The sequence below is a fragment of the Gorilla gorilla genome, chromosome 11, assembly GCF_029281585.2.
Source record: "Gorilla gorilla gorilla isolate KB3781 chromosome 11, NHGRI_mGorGor1-v2.1_pri, whole genome shotgun sequence".
Taxonomy (NCBI): Eukaryota; Metazoa; Chordata; class Mammalia; order Primates; family Hominidae; genus Gorilla; species Gorilla gorilla.
The window spans coordinates 144,703,734-144,722,167 of record NC_073235.2 but is presented as its reverse complement, the minus strand read 5'-3'; the positions used below and the strand labels follow the sequence as shown (position 1 = coordinate 144,722,167).

At 53.8% G+C, this 18,434-nt stretch overlaps 1 protein-coding gene across 1 annotated transcript in view; it reads right to left on the bottom strand.

Moving 5' to 3' along the window:
- Positions 1–394: 394 nt before the first annotated feature.
- LOC129532017 (decreased expression in renal and prostate cancer protein-like) overlaps positions 395–18,434 on the bottom strand; it is a 30,178-nt gene continuing 12,138 nt past the window's right edge. The window contains exons 8-16 of the mRNA XM_063695378.1: positions 18,327–18,384; positions 18,001–18,233; positions 15,854–15,911; positions 15,528–15,760; positions 7,312–7,369; positions 6,986–7,218; positions 6,017–6,207; positions 3,893–3,950; positions 395–3,771 (exon numbers count right to left, since the gene is read on the bottom strand). The gene's annotated coding sequence lies outside the window, so the exon portion shown is untranslated. The remainder of the gene's footprint in view (positions 3,772–3,892; positions 3,951–6,016; positions 6,208–6,985; positions 7,219–7,311; positions 7,370–15,527; positions 15,761–15,853; positions 15,912–18,000; positions 18,234–18,326; positions 18,385–18,434) is intronic.

The window sequence follows — 18,434 nt, the reverse complement described above, 5'->3', positions numbered from 1 at the left end:
GCCAGATGCTGACTCTGGCCCAAAGACTTCTACTCAGTATGGAGCTCCAGGCCACTTTGCAGCCCCTGGTGAGGGAGGTGTACATACCATGAATTGTGGGACCTTCAGAGCTTTTCACTTTTCGGAAAATAGCTCCTGTTGGGGCTACAAGATGGAGTGTGAAGAGGGCCTTGGGCCACAGGAAGGTACCTGTGGACTAGGGGGAGTTCATGCACCCCTTCTTTCCCCAGAGGGGCTGGACTCAGGTGAGTATGGGGGTGGGGGCTCCTGCACTTCGACACAGGCAGCGGGAGGGTTTTCTCCCCATTCCCTCTGCACTCCCAACTTGAGCTATACTTTTTAAGAAAGTGATTCACCCTGCCTTTGCCCCCTTCCCCAGAACAGAACACGTTGATCATGGGCGATATTTTTCATTGTGCCAAACAGTTGCCATGACCGTCATTAAACCTGTTTAACACCAAATAATAAGGAAAATAAAATAAAAAATTCGGGCTTGGTGCAGAAACTCACCCCAAATAAATCACCTACCAAAATACTTACATAATGGTGGAAATATTCCAAAATTCAATATTTTGGGATTTATACACAAAAGATAAACAAATTAGAGGCCAAGAGGCTGCCAGAAGGGAAAAACGGGGCCTGGGAAGGCCGTTGTGAGGAATGAGCTGGGCCTAAAGAGGCCACTGGCAGGCGGGAGCTGGGCCTGCCGAAGCAGCCGAGAGGCAGGAGCTTTGGACTCGGGAGGCCGCAATGAGGCGAGAGCTAGCTGGGCATGGAGAGTCCGCTGTGAGTCCGCTGTGAGTCCGGGCCCGTGCAGGCCTTCGAGAGGCAGGAGGCCGGGCCTGCAAAGGCCCACTGGAGGTCAAGTTCTGGGCCTGAAGAGGCCACCAAAAGTCAAAAGCGGGGCCTGGGAAGGCCGCCAAGAGCCATGAGCTGGTCTGGGCTGAAAGAGGCCACTGGGAGGCAGGAGGAGCTGGGCCTGGAGAGGCTGACTCGAGGAAGTTTTGCACCTGGAGAGGCCGCCGAGAGGACGGAGCTGGGCCCGGGGAGGCCGACTTGCTGCTCTTCTGGGCCCAATTCCAGGCCGACTTGACGACGACTTGGGCCTGCTGGGAGCTGGGCAGGAGCTGAGTCCAAAGACGTTGTTGGGAGGCCAGAGTCAGGCCTGGAGACGCAGCCGGGAGGAAGAGCTGGGCCCGGAGAGGATGCCGGGAGGCTCCAAGTGGGTCTGGAGAGGCCGATTTGAGGAGGCCCGGCCTCCGCCTCCCGCATGGCGGCCTCTGCAGGCACAGCTGTTTCTCCTGACTGCATCTCCCGCCTCCCAGCAAACAAGATTTTTTGGCTCAGCTCCCGCCTGCGTTTGTAGACCCCGAAGTTTCTGCAACCAAGCTCTTCAGACCCACATCCCACCTCCCAGTACCTGAACAGTCCCAGCTCCGGCTGGAGAACAGAGTCTGTAGGCCCTGCTGTTGCCTCCCAGGGGAGTCTCCAAGCCCAGCTCTCACCCCACCACGACCTCCCAGGCCCAAGTCGCTGCCTGCCTCACAGCAGCCCGCGTGCGACCCTGCTCCTCCCTCACGGTGGCCTGTTGAGGCAGGGGCTCACGCTGACCTCTCTCACCGTGGGAGGGGCCGGTGTGAGGCAAGGGCTCACGCCGACCTCTCTCAGTGTGGGAGGGGCCGGTGTGAGGCAAGGGCTCACGCCGACCTCTCTCAGCGTGGGAGGGGCCGGTGTGAGGCAAGGGGCTCACGCCGACCTCTCTCACCGTGGGAGGGGCCGGTGTGAGGCAAGGGCTCACGCCGACCTCTCTCAGCGTGGGAGGGGCCGGGGTGAGGCAAGGGGCTCACGCTGACCTCTCTCAGCGTGGGAGGGGCCGGTGTGAGGCAAGGGCTCACGCTGACCTCTCTCAGCGTGGGAGGGGCCGGTGTGAGGCAAGGGGCTGACGCTGACCTCTCTCACCGTGGGAGGGGCCGGTGTGAGGCAAGGGCTCAGGCTGACCTCTCTCAGCGTGGGAGGGGCCGGTGTGAGGCAAGGGGCTGACGCTGACCTCTCTCAGCGTGGGAGGGGCCGGTGTGAGGCAAGGGCTCACGCCGACCTCTCTCAGTGTGGGAGGGGCCGGGGTGAGGCAAGGGGCTCACGCTGACCTCTCTCAGCGTGGGAGGGGCCGGTGTGAGGCAAGGGCTCAGGCTGACCTCTCTCAGCGTGGGAGGGGCCGGTGTGAGGCAAGGGGCTCATGTTGACCTCTCTCAGCGTGGGAGGGGCCGGTGTGAGGCAAGGGCTCACGCCGACCTCTCTCACCGTGGGAGGGGCCGGTGTGAGGCAAGGGGCTGACGCTGACCTCTCTCACCGTGGGAGGGGCCGGTGTGAGGCAAGGGCTCACGCCGACCTCTCTCAGCATGGGAGGGGCCGGTGTGAGGCAAGGGCCTGACGCTGACCTCTCTCACCGTGGGAGAGGCCGGTGTGAGGCAAGGGCTCACGCCGACCTCTCTCAGCGTGGGAGGGGCCGGTGTGAAGCAAGGGGCTGACGCTGACCTCTCTCACCGTGGGAGAGGCCGGTGTGAGGCAAGGGCTCACGCCGACCTCTCTCAGCGTGGGAGGGGCCGGTGTGAAGCAAGGGGCTGACGCTGACCTCTCTCAGCGTGGGAGGGGCCGGTGTGAGGCAAGGGCTCACGCCGACCTCTCTCACCATGGGAGGGGCCGGTGTGAGGCAAGGGGCTGACGCTGACCTCTCTCACCATGGGAGGGGCCGGTGTGAGGCAAGGGCTCACGCCGACCTCTCTCAGCGTGGGAGGGGCCGGTGTGAGGCAAGGGGCTCACGCTGACCTCTCTCAGCATGGGAGGGGCCGGTGTGAGGCAAGGGCTCACGCTGACCTCTCTCAGCGTGGGAGGAGCCAGTGTGTGGCAGGGGCTCATGCCTCTGGGCAGGGTACCAGAGGCATGGGCATCAACAGGCCACCGTGAGGGAGGAGCTGGGCCGCATGAGGGCTGCTGGGAGGCAGGCAGGGACTTGGCCCCGGGTGGCCGCCGTGAGGGCAAGAGCTGGGCCTGGAGAGGCCCCTGGGAGGCAAGAGCGGGACCTGCAGAGGCCGTTCTCCAACCATTGCTGGGCCCGTACAGGCCACCGGGCGGCAGGAATGAGGCCCAAAGAACTTGGCTGGAGAAAGTTCGGGACCTACAAAGGCGGTTGGGAGCTGGGCAGGAGTTGAGCCAAAAGAGCTTGCTTACTTGCTGGGAGGCACGGCCGGGAGATGCCGACTTCAGGACAACTTGGGCCTGCAGAGGTCACCGGGAGGCCCAAGCTTGGCGTGGAGGAGCCCACCGACCGGAGACCATTTGGGGCCTGCAGGTGCCATTGGAGGGCAGGAGCTCATCGTGGAGGGGGCACCGTGAGGCCTGACCTGGGCCTGGGGAGCTTGGCTTGATGAAGCTGTGGGCCGACCAAGGACGCCAGGAGATGGGTAGGCACTGAGTCCAAAGAGGTTGTTGAGAGGCAGGAGTCGGGCCTGGAGACGCAGCCAGGAAGAGGAGCTTGGCCCGGAGAGGACGCCTGGAGGGTGCAAGTGGGTCTGGAGAGGCCGACTTGAGGAGGTTCTCAGCCCGGAGAGGCCGCCGGAAGGGAAAAACTGGGACTGGAAAGGCTGTTGTGAGGAATGAGCCCCATGGGCCTGAAGAGGCCACTGGCAGGCGGGAGCTGGGTGTGTAGAAGCTGCTGAAAGGTTGGGAGCTTGGCTTGGGGGGTCCACAGTGAGGCAGATGCTGGGCCTGAGGAATCTGCTTAAAAAGATTTAAGCACATTTACATTTATTAGGCACTTTATTTCCATTATTACATATATATAAATATATATACATATTATATATCCAATATATAATAAAATAATTATACAACTCACCATAATGTAGAATCAGTGGGTGTGTTAAGCTTGTTTTCCTGAAACTGGATGGTCCCACCTGAGCGTGATGGGAGAAAGTGACAGATCAATAGGTATTAGATACTCATAAGCACAGCGCAACCTAGATCCCTCACATGCACGGTGCACAACAGGGTGCGTTCTCCTATGAGAATCTAATGCTGCTGCTCATCTGAGAAGGTGGAGCTCAAGCGGGAATGTGAGCAAAGGGGAGTGGCTGTAAATACAGACGAAGCTTCCCTCACTCCCTCACTCGACACCACTCACCTCCTGCTGTGTGGCTCCCTACGGCTCCATGGCTCAGGGGTTGGGGACACCTGCTCAAGTGCATCCAAAGCGACCCTTCCCACACCAGTCTTCATAGTGGTCAAGGGCAGCAACCACTTAGCTCCCAAGGCATGTGCCTCAGCTGGCATTTCGTCACAATCAACAGTAAGTGGTAGCTTGAGTCACTGTGAGGTCACTTCCTGGAAATCACCAGCATCCCATTTCCCACTGGCAAAGAGCTCAGCACTGCCCCCTGGGAAACCAAACCTATGCCCAAATCCCATCTGTGTGGGTTTATCTCCTGGGACCCTTCCTAACATATTAGTCAGAGTCCAATCAGGAAGCATAAACCACTCAAAAGTTTAAAGTGGTAAAATTTAATACGGAGAATTATTTATTATAACAGGTGAACAGCATAATGAGAGATTGGCTAGCACAAAGTAAAGAGAACTCTAGAGAATACAGGACTAGCCCAGGCCAGGCATGGTGGCTCATGCCTGAAATTCCAGCAATTTGAGAAGCTAATGCAGGAGGATTGCTTAAGGCCAGGAGCTAGAGACCGGTCTGGACAACACAGTGAGAACCTGTCTCTATCCAAAAGAAGAAAAAAGTTAGCTGGGAGTGGTGGTGCACACTTGTAGTCCCAGCTACTCGGAATGCTGAAGTTTGAGCCTGGGAGGTCAAGGCTGCAGCGAGGCATGATTATGCCACTACAGTCCAGCCTGGTGACAGAGCAAGACCCTGTCTCAAAGAACAAAACAACAACAACCATTTACAGACAGAAAAGAGATAGAGCTAATAAGCTAAGGAAAGATGTTGAAATGTGACAAGTAAAGTAATATGAGGTCTTTTATCTATTTAAAATAATCAAACAAAAAATGACTTACTAAATTATAATACCCTGTGCTGGCAAAGGTGCAGTGAAATGGGCACTTTCTTATACTATGAGGGGTGTTTAAATTGTGTGTAAGCCTTCCCAGGTAAAGCTTGTCAATTTTTTAAAATAATGGAGACAGGGTCTCACCATACTGCCATACTGCCTCCTCCAACTCTTGGCCTCAAGCAATCCTCCTCTCTTAGCCTCCCAAAGTGCTAAGATTATAGCTGGGAGGCACCCAAAACCCTGTCAATTTACATCAAGGGTAATGAGAATGTCCATTCACCATGACTCACAGTAATCTTACTTCTGGGGAGACAATTCAATCTAAACAAAAGGTCATCTGTACACACACAGTAAAAATCTGGGAGTAACTGAAGACAGAGTTGGTAAGTGAAATAAGAAACAGTTCTAACAAATTAAACTATGGTATCAATAGGCACCTGGTATAAAAGGTCAGTTGATGTTAGCTGCTACTTTTTTGTTGTTTTGAGACAGGGTCTCACTCTGTCACCCAGGCTGGAGTGCAGAGGCCTGATCATGACTCACTGCAGTCTCAGCCTCCCTGGGCTTGAGTGATCCTCCCACCTCAGCCTCCCAAGTAGCTGGGACTACAGGAACGTGCCACCACACTAGGCTAATTCATGTATTTTTCTGTAGGGATGGTGACTCCCCCTTTGTTTCCAAGGCCTATCGCAAACTCTTGGCCTCAAGCCATCCTCCTGCCTCAGCCTCCCAAAGTGTTGCGATTACCAGTGTGAGCCACCACACCTGGCCAGCTGCTACTTTTAGCAATATTATTATTATTATTCCACTCCATTAAAAATTATTATTTTCAAGGCTATGCAACAGTATGTATCCTACAGCGTAATTGTAAAAACATATACAGTTGCCGTCCCTCAGTATACAGAATTAGTTACAGCCCCCCATCTCTGCATATACCAAAATCCATGCTTACTCACGTTTCGCTGTCACCCCTCTGGAATCCACGTATATGAAAATACCAAATATTAGGTGGGCATAGAGGCAAGCACCTGTAGTCTCAGCCACGTGGGAGGTTGAGATGGGAGGATCGCTTCAGCCTGGAAGGTTGAGGCTGCAGTCAGCTGCGATAGCACTACTACCCTCCAGCCTTGCACAACAGAGGGAGACCCTGTCTCAGAAAAAAAAAAAAAACAAAATAAAACAGGTTAGAAATTGTAATGAGGTCTGTTGGGCAAAATTCCATATAAGCAAAGTATAAATTAATAAAGCAAATCGTGATAAATTAGTACGATTGACTTTCTGGAGTTTCTGACAATAAAACTAAGGAAAATGCAGAACACAAAGACAGAGAGTAAAAAGAGAAATTAGGAGAGCATTCTACATGTTTAATAGGATGACACTGGCCGTGTTTGTGCAGCGGCAGTATGTCGTGACATGACATACTTTGGAGAGAAGTTAACAGATGAGGAAGTTGATAAAAATCATCAGAGAAGCAAAATACTGGTAGCGACACTCAAGGAAACCACGAAATTTCCATAACTTATGTCAGCAAAGTGGGAATATTGTACAGTGTATGCTGAAGTTCCTATACAACATTGTTTATCTGCCGTTTGTTTGTTTGTAAGGAATGTATATACTAAAAGTTCTTCTTGCTGTCAAAAGAATATGTGTGAATAAGTCATTTTAACTTATTCTTCTGTTTTTCTTTTATCTTCCTGCCATCATCCCACAGCCTTACTTTAGAAATTTTTTCTTTAGAAAATTGAACAAGTGCTCCTTGTGGTGGCACATACCTCGAGGATGGGAGGCAGGGGTGGAAGGGTCACTTGAGGCCATTAGTTTGACACCAGCCTGGCCAACAAAGTGAGACCCCATGTCTGCAAAACAATTTAAAAATTAGCCAAGTATCGTCATGTATACCTACAGTCCCAGCTACCTCAACTTACGGAGAAAGTTCAGGGCCTGGAGAGAAGGCTGGGAGGCAGGAGCTGGGTCTAAAGAGGCCATTGTAACGATGGAGCTGTGCCTGTGGAGGCTGTTGTGAGGCAGTAGGCTCATCTGCGGAGACTGCCGTGAGGTAGGGTATGGGCCTAAATAGGCCATTGTGAGTCATGAGCTTGGTCTGTAGAGGCTGACTGGAGAGAGTTCTGGGCCTGGCGAGGCTGCCGGGAGGTAGGAGCTGGGCCAAAAGATTTAAGCACATTTACGTTTATTAGGCACTTCATTTCCATTATTACACTGGAATATATAATAAAATAATTATAGAACTCACCATAATGTAGAATCAGTGGGCGTGTTAAGCTTGTTTTCCTGAAACTGGATGGTCCCACCTGAGCGTGATGGGAGAAAGTGACAGATCAATAGGTATTAGATTCTCATAAGCACAGCGCAACCTAGATCCCTCACATGCACGGTTCACAACAGGGTGCGTTCTCCTATGAGAATCTAATGCTGCTGCTCATCTGAGAAGGTGGAGCTCAGGCGGGAATGTGAGCAAAGGGGAGTGGCTGTAAATACAGACGAAGCTTCCCTCACTCCCTCACTCGACACCACTCACCTGCTGTGTGGCTCCTTACGGCTCCATGGCTCAGGGGTTGGGGACCCCTGCTCAAGTGCATCCAAAGCGACCCTTCCCACACCAGTCTTCATAGTAGTCAAGGGCAGCAACCACTTAGCTCCCAAGGCATGTGCCTCAGCTGGCATTTCCTCACAATCAACAGTAAGTGGTAGCTTGAGACATTGTGAGGTCACTTCCTTGAAATCACCCTAACCCTGGGCCTGACCCTAAAACCCAAACCCTGGGCCCTGACCGTAAAATCGTAACCCTGGGCCCTTAGCCTAAAACCCTAACCCTGGACCCTGGCCCTGAGCCTAAAACCCTAACCCTGGGCCCTGACCAAGAGCCTAAAACCCTAACCCTGGGCCGTGGCCCTGACCTTAAAACCCTAACCCTGCGCCCTGACCCTAAAACAACCCTAACCCTGAGCCCTGACCCTAAAACAACCCTAACCCTGGACCCTGACCCTAAAACAACCCTAACATTGGGCCCTGGCCCTAAAACAACCCTAACCCTAGGCCCTGACCCTAAAACAACCCTACCCCTTGGCCCTGACCCTACAACAAGCCTAACCCTGGGCCCCGACCATAAAACAACCCAAACCCTGGGAACTGACCCTAAAACAAGCCTGACCCTGGGCCCTGGCCCTGACCCTAACACAACCCTAAAACTGGGCCTTGGCCCTGACCCTGAAAGAACCCTAACCCTGGGCCCTGGCCCTGACCCTGTAACAACCCTATCCCTGGGCCCTGGCACTGACCCTGAAAGAACCCTTACCCGGGGCCCTGGCCCTGACCCTAAAACAACCCTAACCCTGGGCCCTGGCCGTAACCCTAAAACAGCCCTACCCCTGGGCCCTGGCCCTGACCCTAAAACAACCCTAAACCTGGACCCTGGCCCTGACCTTAAAACAACGCTACCCCTTAGACCTGGCCCTGACCCTAAAACAACCCTACCCCTGGGCCCTGGCCCTGATCCTAAAACAAGCCTAGCCCTGGGCCCTGGCCCTGTCCCTAAAACAACCCTACCCCTGGGCCCTAGCCCTGACCCTAAAACAACCGTAACCCGGGAACGTGGCCCTGACTCTAAAACAACCCTACAACTGGGCCCTGGCCCTGACCCTAAAACAACCCTAACCCTGGGCCCTGGCCCTGACCCTAAAACAACCCTAACCCTGGGCCCTGGCCCTGACCTTAAATCAACCCTAACCCTGGGCCCTGGCCCTGACCCTAACACAACCCTAACCCTTTGCCATGGCGCTGACCCTGAAAGCACCCTAAACCAGGGCCCTGTCCCTGACCCTCAAACAACCCTAACCCTGGGCCCTGGCCCTGACCCTGAAAGAACCCTAACCCTGGGCCCTGGCCCTGACCCTAAAAGAAGCCTAAACCTGGGCCCTGGCCCTGACCCTAACACAACCCTAACCCTTTGCCATGGCGCTGACCCTGAAAGCACCCTAAACCAGGGCCCTGTCCCTGACCCTCAAACAACCCTAACCCTGGGCCCTGGCCCTGACCCTGAAAGAACCCTAACCCTGGTCCCTGGCCCTGACCCTAAAAGAAGCCTAAACCTGGGCCCTGGCCCTGACCCTAAAACAACCCTAACACTGCGCCCTGGCCTTAAAACAACCCTAATCCTGGGCCCAGGCCCTGACCCTAAAACAACCCTAACCCTGGGCCCTGGCCCTGACCCTAAAACAACCCTAACCCTGGGCCCTGGCCCTGACCCTAAAACAACCCTAACCCTGGGCCCTGGCCCTGACCCTAAACCAAACCTAACCCTGGGCCCTGACCCTAAAACCCTAACCCTGGGCCCTAACCCTAAAACCCTAACCCTAGGCCCTGACCGTAAAACCCTAACCCTGGACCCTGACCCTTAACCCTACTAACCCTTGGCCCTGACCCTAAAACCCTACTAACCCTGGGCCCAGACCCTAAAACAACCCTAACCCTGGGCCCTGACGCTAAAACAACCCTAACCCTGGGCCCTGACCCTAAAACAACCCTAACCCTCGGCCCTGACCCTAAATCAACCCTAACTCTGGGCCCTGGCCATGACCCTAAAACAACCCTAACCCTGGGCCCTGACCCTAAAACAACCCTAACCCTGGGCCCTGACCCTAAAACAACCCTAACCCTCGGCCCTGACCCTAAAACAACCCTAACCCCGGGCCCTTACCCTAAAACAACCCTAACCCTCGGCCGTGACCCTAAAACAAGCCTAACCCTGGGCCCTGACCCTAAAACAAACCTAACCGTGGGCCCTGACCCTAAAACAACCCTAACCCTGGGCCCTGACCCTAAAACAAGCCTAACCCTGGGCCCTGACCCTAAAACAACCCTAACCCTGGGCCCTGACCCTAAAACAACCCTAACCCTGGGCCCTGACCCTGAAACAACCCTAACCCTGGGCCCTGACCCTAAAACAACCCTAATCCTGGGCCCTGACCCTAAAACAACCCTAACCCTGGGCCCTGACCGTAACACAAGCCTAACCCTGGGCCCTGACCCTAAAACAACCCTAACCCAGGGCCCTGCCCCTAAAACAAACCTAAACCTGGGCGCTGACCCTAAAACAAGCCTAACCCTGGGCCCTGACCCTAAAGCAACCCTAACCCTGGGCCCTGACCCTAAAACAACCCTAACCCTGGGCCCTCACCATAAAACAACCCTAACCCTGGGCCCTGGACCTCACCCTACAAAAACCCTAACCCTCGGCCCTGGCCCTGACCCTAAAACAACCATACCCCTGGGCCCTGGCCCTGACCCGAAAACAACCCTAACCCTGGGCCCTGGACCTCACCCTACAAAAACCCTAACCCTGGGCCCTAGCCCTGACCCTAAAACATCCCTAACCATGGGCCCAGGCCCTGACCCAAAAAAAACCCAACCCCCGGGGCCGTGGCCCTGACCCAAGAACAACCCTAACCCTGGGCTCTGGCCCTGACCCTAAAACAAGCCTAACCCTGGGCCCTGGCCCTCACCCTAAAACAACCCTAACCCTGGGCCCTGGCCGTGACCCTAAAACAACCCTAACCCTGGGCCCTGGCCCAGACCCTAAAACAACCCTAACCCTGGGCCCTGGCCCTGACCCTAAAACAACCCTAACCCTGGGTCCTGACCCTGACCCTAAAACAACCCTAACTTTCGGCCCTGGCCCTAGACCCTAAAACAACCCTAACCCTGGGCCCTGGCCCTGACCCTAAAACAACCCTAGGTCTGAGCCCTGGACTTAAAACAACCCTAACCCTGGGCCCTGGCCCTGACCCTAAAACAACCCTAACCCTGGGCCCTGGCCCTGACCCTAAAACAACCCTAACCCTGGGCCCTCGCCCTGACCCTAAAACAACCCTAAACCTGGGCCCTGGCCCTGACCCTAAAACAACCCTAACCCTGGCCCATGGCCCTGACCCTAAACCAAACCTAACCCTGGACCGTGACCCTAAAACCCTAACCCTGGGCCCTAACCCTAAAACCCTAACCCTGGGCCCTGACCCTAAAACCCTAACCCTGGGCCCTGACCCTTAACCCTACTAACACTGGGCCCTGACCCTAAAACCCTACTAACCCTGGGCCCTGACCCTAAAACCCTACTAACTCTGGGCCCTGACCCTAAAACCCTAACCCTGGACCCTGACCCTAAAACCCTAACCCTGGGCCCTGACCCTAAAACCTAAACCCTTGGCCCTGACCCTAAAACCCTAACCCTGGGCCCTGAGCCTAAAACCCTAACCCTGGACCCTGGCCCTGAGCCTAAAATCCTAACCCTGGGCCCTGGCCAAGAGCCTAAAACCCTAAACCTGGGCCCTGGCCCTGACCCTAAAACCCTAACCATGGGCCCTGACCCTAAAACAAGCATAACCCTGGGCCCTGACCCTAAAACAACCCTAACCCTGGGCCCTGACCCTAAAACAACCCTATCCCTGGGCCCTGACCCTAAAACAACCCTAACCCTGGGCCCTGACCCTAAAACAACCCTAACCCTGGGCCCTGACCCTAAAACAACCCTAACCCTGGGCCCTGACCCTAAAACAACCCTAACCCTGGGCCCTGACCCTAAAACAAACCTAACCCTGGGCCCTGACCCTAAAACAACCCTAACCCTGGGCGTTGACCCTAAAACAACCCTAACCCTGGGCCCTGACCCTAAAACAACCCTAACCCTGGGCCCTGTGCCCTGACCCTAAAACAACCCTAACCCTGGGCCCTGGCCCTGACCCTAAAACAACCCTAACCCTGGGCCCTGGCCCTGAACCTAAAACAACCCTAACCCTGGGCCCTGACCCTAAAACAAGAATAACACTGGGCCTGACCCTAAAACAACCCTAACCCTGGGCCCTGACCCTAAAACAAACCTAGCCCTGGGCCCTGACCCAAAAACAACCCTAACCCTGGGCCCTGACCCAAAAACAACCCTAACCCTGGGCCCTGACCCTAAAACAACCCTAACCCTGGGCCCTCACCATAAAACAACCCTAACCCTGGGCCCTGGACCTCACCCTACAAAAACCCTAACCCTCGGCCCTGGCCCTGACCGTAAAACAACCATACACCTGGGCCCTGGCCCTGACCCGAAAACAACCCTAACCCTGGGCCCTGGACCTCACACTACAAAAACCCTAACCCTGGGCCCTAGCCCTGACCCTAAAACATCCCTAACCCTGGGCCCTGGCCCAGACCCAAAAACAACCCAACCCCTGGGCCGTGGTCCTGACCCAAGAACAACCCTAACCCTGGGCTCTGGCCCTGACCCTAAAACTAGCCTAACCCAGGGCCCCGGACCTCAACCTAAAACAACCCTAACCCTGGGCCCTGGCCCTGACCCTAAAACAACCCTAAACCTGGCCCATGGCCCTGACCCTAAAACAACCCTAACCCTGGGCCCTGACCCTAAAACCCTTACCCTGGGCCCTAACCCTAAAACCCTAACCCTGGGCCCTGACCCTAAAACCCTAACCCTGGGCCCTGACCCTTAACCCTACTAACACTGGGACCTGACCCTAAAACCCTAACCCTGGGCCCTGACCCTAAAACCTAAACCTTGGGCCCTGACCCTAAAACCCTAACCCTGGGCTCTGAGCCTAAAACCCTAACCCTGGACCCTGGCCCTGAGCCTAAAATCCTAACCCTGGGCCCTGGCCAAGAGCCTAAAACCCTAAACCTGGGCCATGGCCCTGACCTTAAAACCCTAACCCTGGGCCCTGGCCCTGACCCTAAAACAAGCCTAACCCTGGGCCCTGGACCTCACCCTAAAACAACCCTAACCCTGGGCCCTGGCCGTGACCCTAAAACAACCCTAAACCTGGGAACTGGCCCTGACCCTAAAACAACCCTAACGCTGGGCCCTGGCCCTGACCCTAAAACAACCCTAACCCTGGGTCCTGGCCCTGACCCTAAAACAACCCTAACTTTCGGCCCTGGCCCTAGACCCTAAAACAACCCTAACCCTGGGCCCAGGCCCTGATCCTAAAACAACCCTAAGCCTGGGCCCTGGCCCTGACCCTAAAACAACCCTAACCCTGGGCCCTGGCCCAGACCCTAAAACAACCCTAACCCTGGGCCGTCGCCCTGACACTAAAAGAACCCTAATCCTGGGCCCTGGCCCTGACCCTAAAACAACCCTAACCCTGGCCCATGGCCCTTACCCTAAACCAAACCTAACCCTGGGCCCTGACCCTAAAACCCTAACCCTGGGCCCTACCCCTAAAACCCTAACCCTGGGCCCTGACCCTAAAACCCTAACCCTGGGCCCTGACCCTTAACCCTACTAACACTGGGCCCTGACCCTAAAACCCTAATAACCCTGGGCCCTGACCCTAAAACCCTACTAACTCTGGGGCCTGACCCTAAAACCCTAACCCTGGGCCCTGACCCTAAAACCCTAAACCTGGGCCCTGACCCTAAAACCTAAACCCTGGGCCCTGACCCTAAAACCCTAACCCTGGGCCCTGAGCCTAAAACCCTAACCCTGGACCCTGGCCCTGAGCCTAAAATCCTAACCCTGGGCCCTGGCCAAGAGCCTAAACCCTAAACCTGGGCCATGGCCCTGACCTTAAAACCCTAATCCTCGGCCCTGGCCCTGACCCTAAAACCCTAACCGTGGGACCTGACCCTAAAACAAGCCTAACCCTGGGCCCTGACCCTAAAACAACCCTAACCCTGGGCCCTGACCCTAAAACAACCCTAACCCTGGGCCCTGACCATAAAACAACACTAACCCTGGGCCCTGACCCTAAAACAACCCTAACCCTGGGATCTGAGCCTAAAACAACCCTAACCCTGGGCCTTGACCCTAAAACAACCCTAACCCTGGGCCCTGGCCCTGACCCTAAAACAACCCTAACCCTGGGCCCTGACCCTAAAACAACCCTAACCCTGGGCCCTGACCCTAAAACAACCCTATCCCTGGGCCCTGACCCTAAAACAACCCTATCCCTGGGCCCTGACCCTAAAACAACCCTAACCCTGTGCCCTGACCCTAAGACAAGCATAACCCTGGGCCCTGACCCTAAAACAAGCCTAACCCTGGGCCCTGACCCTAAAACAACCCTAACCCTGGGCCCTGACCCTAAAACAACCCTAACCCTGGGAACTGACCCTAAAACAACCCTAACCCTGGGAACTGACCCTACAACACCCCTAACCCTGGGCCCTGACCCTAAAACAAACCTAAACCTGGGCCCTGACCCTAAAACAACCCTAACCCTGGGCCCTGACCCTAAAACAACCCTAACCCTGGGCCCTGACCCTAAAACAACCCTAACCCTGGGCCCTGGCCCTGACCCTAAAACAACCCTAACCCTGGGCCCTGGCCCTGACCCTAAAACAACCGTAACCCTGGGCCCTGGCCCTGAACCTAAAACAACCCTAACCCTGGGCCCTGACCCTAAAACAAGCATTACCCTGGGCCTGACCCTAAAACAACCCTAACCCTGGGCCCTGACCCTAAAACAAACCTAGCCCTGGGCCCCGACCCGAAAACAACCCTAACCCTGGACCCCGACCCTAAAACAACCCTAACCCTGGGCCCTGACCCTGAAACAACCCTAACCCTGGGCCCTGACCCTAAAACAACCCTAACCCTGGGCCCTGACCCTAAAACAACCCTAACCCTGGGCCCTGGCCCTGACCCTTAAACAACCCTAACCCTGGGCCCTGGCCCTGACCCTAAAACAACCCTGACACTGGGCCCTGGCCCAAATTGTAATGAGGTCTGTTGGGCAAAATTCCATATAAGCATAGTATAAATTAATGAAGCAAATCGTGATAAATTAGTACGATTGACTTTCTGGAGTTTCTGACAATAAAAGTAAGGAAAATGCAGAACACAAAGACAGAGAGTAAAAAGAGAAATTAGGAAAGCACTCTACATGTTTAATAGGAAGACACTGGCCGTGTTCCTGCAGTGTCAGTATGTCGTGACATGACATACTTTGGAGAGAAGTTAACAGATGAGGAAGTTGATAAAAATCATCAGAGAAGCAAAATACTGGTAGCGACACTCAAGGAAACCACGAAATTTCCATAACTTATGTCAGCAAAGTGGGAATATTGTACAGTGTGTGTTGAAGTTCCTATACAACATTGTTTATCTACCGTTTGTTTGTTTGTAAGGAATGTATATACTAAAAGTTCTTGCTGTCAAAAGAATATGTGTGAATAAGTCATTTTAACTTATTCTTCTGTTTTTCTTTTATCTTCCTGCCATCATCCCATAGCCTTACTTTAGAAATTTTTTCTTTAGAAAATTGAACAAGTGCTCCTTGTGGTGGCACATACCTCGAGGATGGGAGGCAGGGGTGGAAGGGTCACTTGAGGCCATTAGTTTGACACCAGCCTGGCCAACAAAGTGAGACCCCATGTCTGCAAAACAATTTAAAAATTAGCCAAGTATCGTCATGTATACCTACAGTCCCAGCTACCTCAACTTACGGAGAAAGTTCAGGGCCTGGAGAGAAGGCTGGGAGGCAGGAGCTGGGTCTAAAGAGGCCATTGTAACGATGGAGCTGTGCCTGTGGAGGCTGTTGTGAGGCAGTAGGCTCATCTGCGGAGACTGCCGTGAGGTAGGGTATGGGCCTAAATAGGCCATTGTGAGTCATGAGCTTGGTCTGTAGAGGCTGACTGGAGAGAGTTCTGGGCCTGGCGAGGCTGCCGGGAGGTAGGAGCTGGGCCAAAAGATTTAAGCACATTTACGTTTATTAGGCACTTCATTTCCATTATTACACTGGAATATATAATAAAATAATTATAGAACTCACCATAATGTAGAATCAGTGGGCGTGTTAAGCTTGTTTTCCTGAAACTGGATGGTCCCACCTGAGCGTGATGGGAGAAAGTGACAGATCAATAGGTATTAGATTCTCATAAGCACAGCGCAACCTAGATCCCTCACATGCACGGTTCACAACAGGGTGCGTTCTCCTATGAGAATCTAATGCTGCTGCTCATCTGAGAAGGTGGAGCTCAGGCGGGAATGTGAGCAAAGGGGAGTGGCTGTAAATACAGACGAAGCTTCCCTCACTCCCTCACTCGACACCACTCACCTGCTGTGTGGCTCCTTACGGCTCCATGGCTCAAGGGTTGGGGACCCCTGCTCAAGTGCATCCAAAGCGACCCTTCCCACACCAGTCTTCATAGTAGTCAAGGGCAGCAACCACTTAGCTCCCAAGGCATGTGCCTCAGCTGGCATTTCCTCACAATCAACAGTAAGTGGTAGCTTGAGACATTGTGAGGTCACTTCCTTGAAATCACCCTAACCCTGGGCCTGACCCTAAAACCCTAACCCTGGGACCTGACCCTAAAACCCTAACCCTGGGCCCTTAGCCTAAAACCCTAACCCTGGATCCTGGCCCTGAGCCTAAAACCCTAACCCTGGGCCCTGGCCAAGAGCCTAAAACCCTAACCCTGGGCCGTGGCCCTGACCTTAAAACCCTAACCCTGGACACTGGCCCTGACCCTAAAACCCTAACCATGGGCCCTGACGCTAAAACAAGCCTAACCCTGGGCCCTGACCCTAAAACAACCCTAACCCTGCGCCCTGACCCTAAAACAAGCCTAACCCTGGGCCCTGACCCTAAAACAACCCTAACCTTGGGCCCTGGCCCTGACCCTAAAACAACCCTAACCCTGATCCCCGACCCTAAAACAACCCTAACCCTGGGCCCTGATCCTAAAACTACCCTAACCCTGGGCCCTGACTCTAAAACAACCCTAACCCTGGGCCCTTACCCTAAAACAACCCTAACCCTGGGCCCTGGACCTGACCCTAAAACAACCCTAACCCTGGGCCCTGACCCTAAAACAAGCCTAACTCTGGGCCCTGACCCTAAAACAACCCTAACCCTGGGCCCTGACCCTAAAACAACCCTAACCCTGGGCCCTGACCCTAAAACAAGCCTAACCCTGGGCCCTGACCCTAAAACAACCCTAACCCTGGGCCCTGACCCTAAAACAAACCTAACCCTGGGCCCTGACCCTAAAACAACCCTAACCCTGGGCCCTGACCCTAAAACAAGCCTAACCCTGGGCCCTGACCCTAAAACAACCCTAACCCTGGGCCCTGACCCTAAAACAACCCTAACCCTGGGCCCTGGCCCTGACCCTAAAACAACCCTAACCCTGGGTCCTGGCCCTGACCCTAAAAGAACCCTAACCCTGCGCCCTGGCCCAAATTGTAATGAGGTCTGTTGGGCAAAATTCCATATAAGCATAGTATAAATTAATGAAGCAAATCGTGATAAATTAGTACGATTGACTTTCTGGAGTTTCTGACAATAAAAGCAAGGAAAATGCAGAACACAAAGACAGAGAGTAAAAAGAGAATTTAGGAAAGCATTCTACATGTTTAATAGGAAGACACTGGCCGTGTTTGTGCAGCGGCAGTATGTCGTGACATGACATACTTTGGAGAGAAGTTAACAGATGAGGAAGTTCATAAAAATCATCAGGGAAGCAAAATACTGGTAGCGACACTCAAGGAAACCACGAAATTTCCATAACTTATGTCAGCAAAGTGGGAATATTGTACAGTGTGTGTTGAAGTTCCTATACAACATTGTTTATCTGCCGTTTGTTTGTTTGTAAGGAATGTATATACTAAAAGTTCTTCTTGCTGTCAAAAGAATATGTGTGAATAAGTCATTTTAACTTATTCTTCTGTTTTTCTTTTATCTTCCTGCCATCATCCCACAGCCTTACTTTAGAAATTTTTTCTTTAGAAAATTGAACAAGTGCTCCTTGTGGTGGCACATACCTCGAGGATGGGAGGCAGGGGTGGAAGGGTCACTTGAGGCCATTAGTTTGACACCAGCCTGGCCAACAAAGTGAGACCCCATGTCTGCAAAACAATTTAAAAATTAGCCAAGTATCGTCATGTATACCTACAGTCCCAGCTACCTCAACTTACGGAGAAAGTTCAGGGCCTGGAGAGAAGGCTGGGAGGCAGGAGCTGGGTCTAAAGAGGCCATTGTAACGATGGAGCTGTGCCTGTGGAGGCTGTTGTGAGGCAGTAGGCTCATCTGCGGAGACTGCCGTGAGGTAGGGTATGGGCCTAAATAGGCCATTGTGAGTCATGAGCTTGGTCTGTAGAGGCTGACTGGAGAGAGTTCTGGGCCTGGCGAGGCTGCCGGGAGGTAGGAGCTGGGCCAAAAGATTTAAGCACATTTACGTTTATTAGGCACTTCATTTCCATTATTACACTGGAATATATAATAAAATAATTATAGAACTCACCATAATGTAGAATCAGTGGGCGTGTTAAGCTTGTTTTCCTGAAACTGGATGGTCCCACCTGAGCGTGATGGGAGAAAGTGACAGATCAATAGGTATTAGATTCTCATA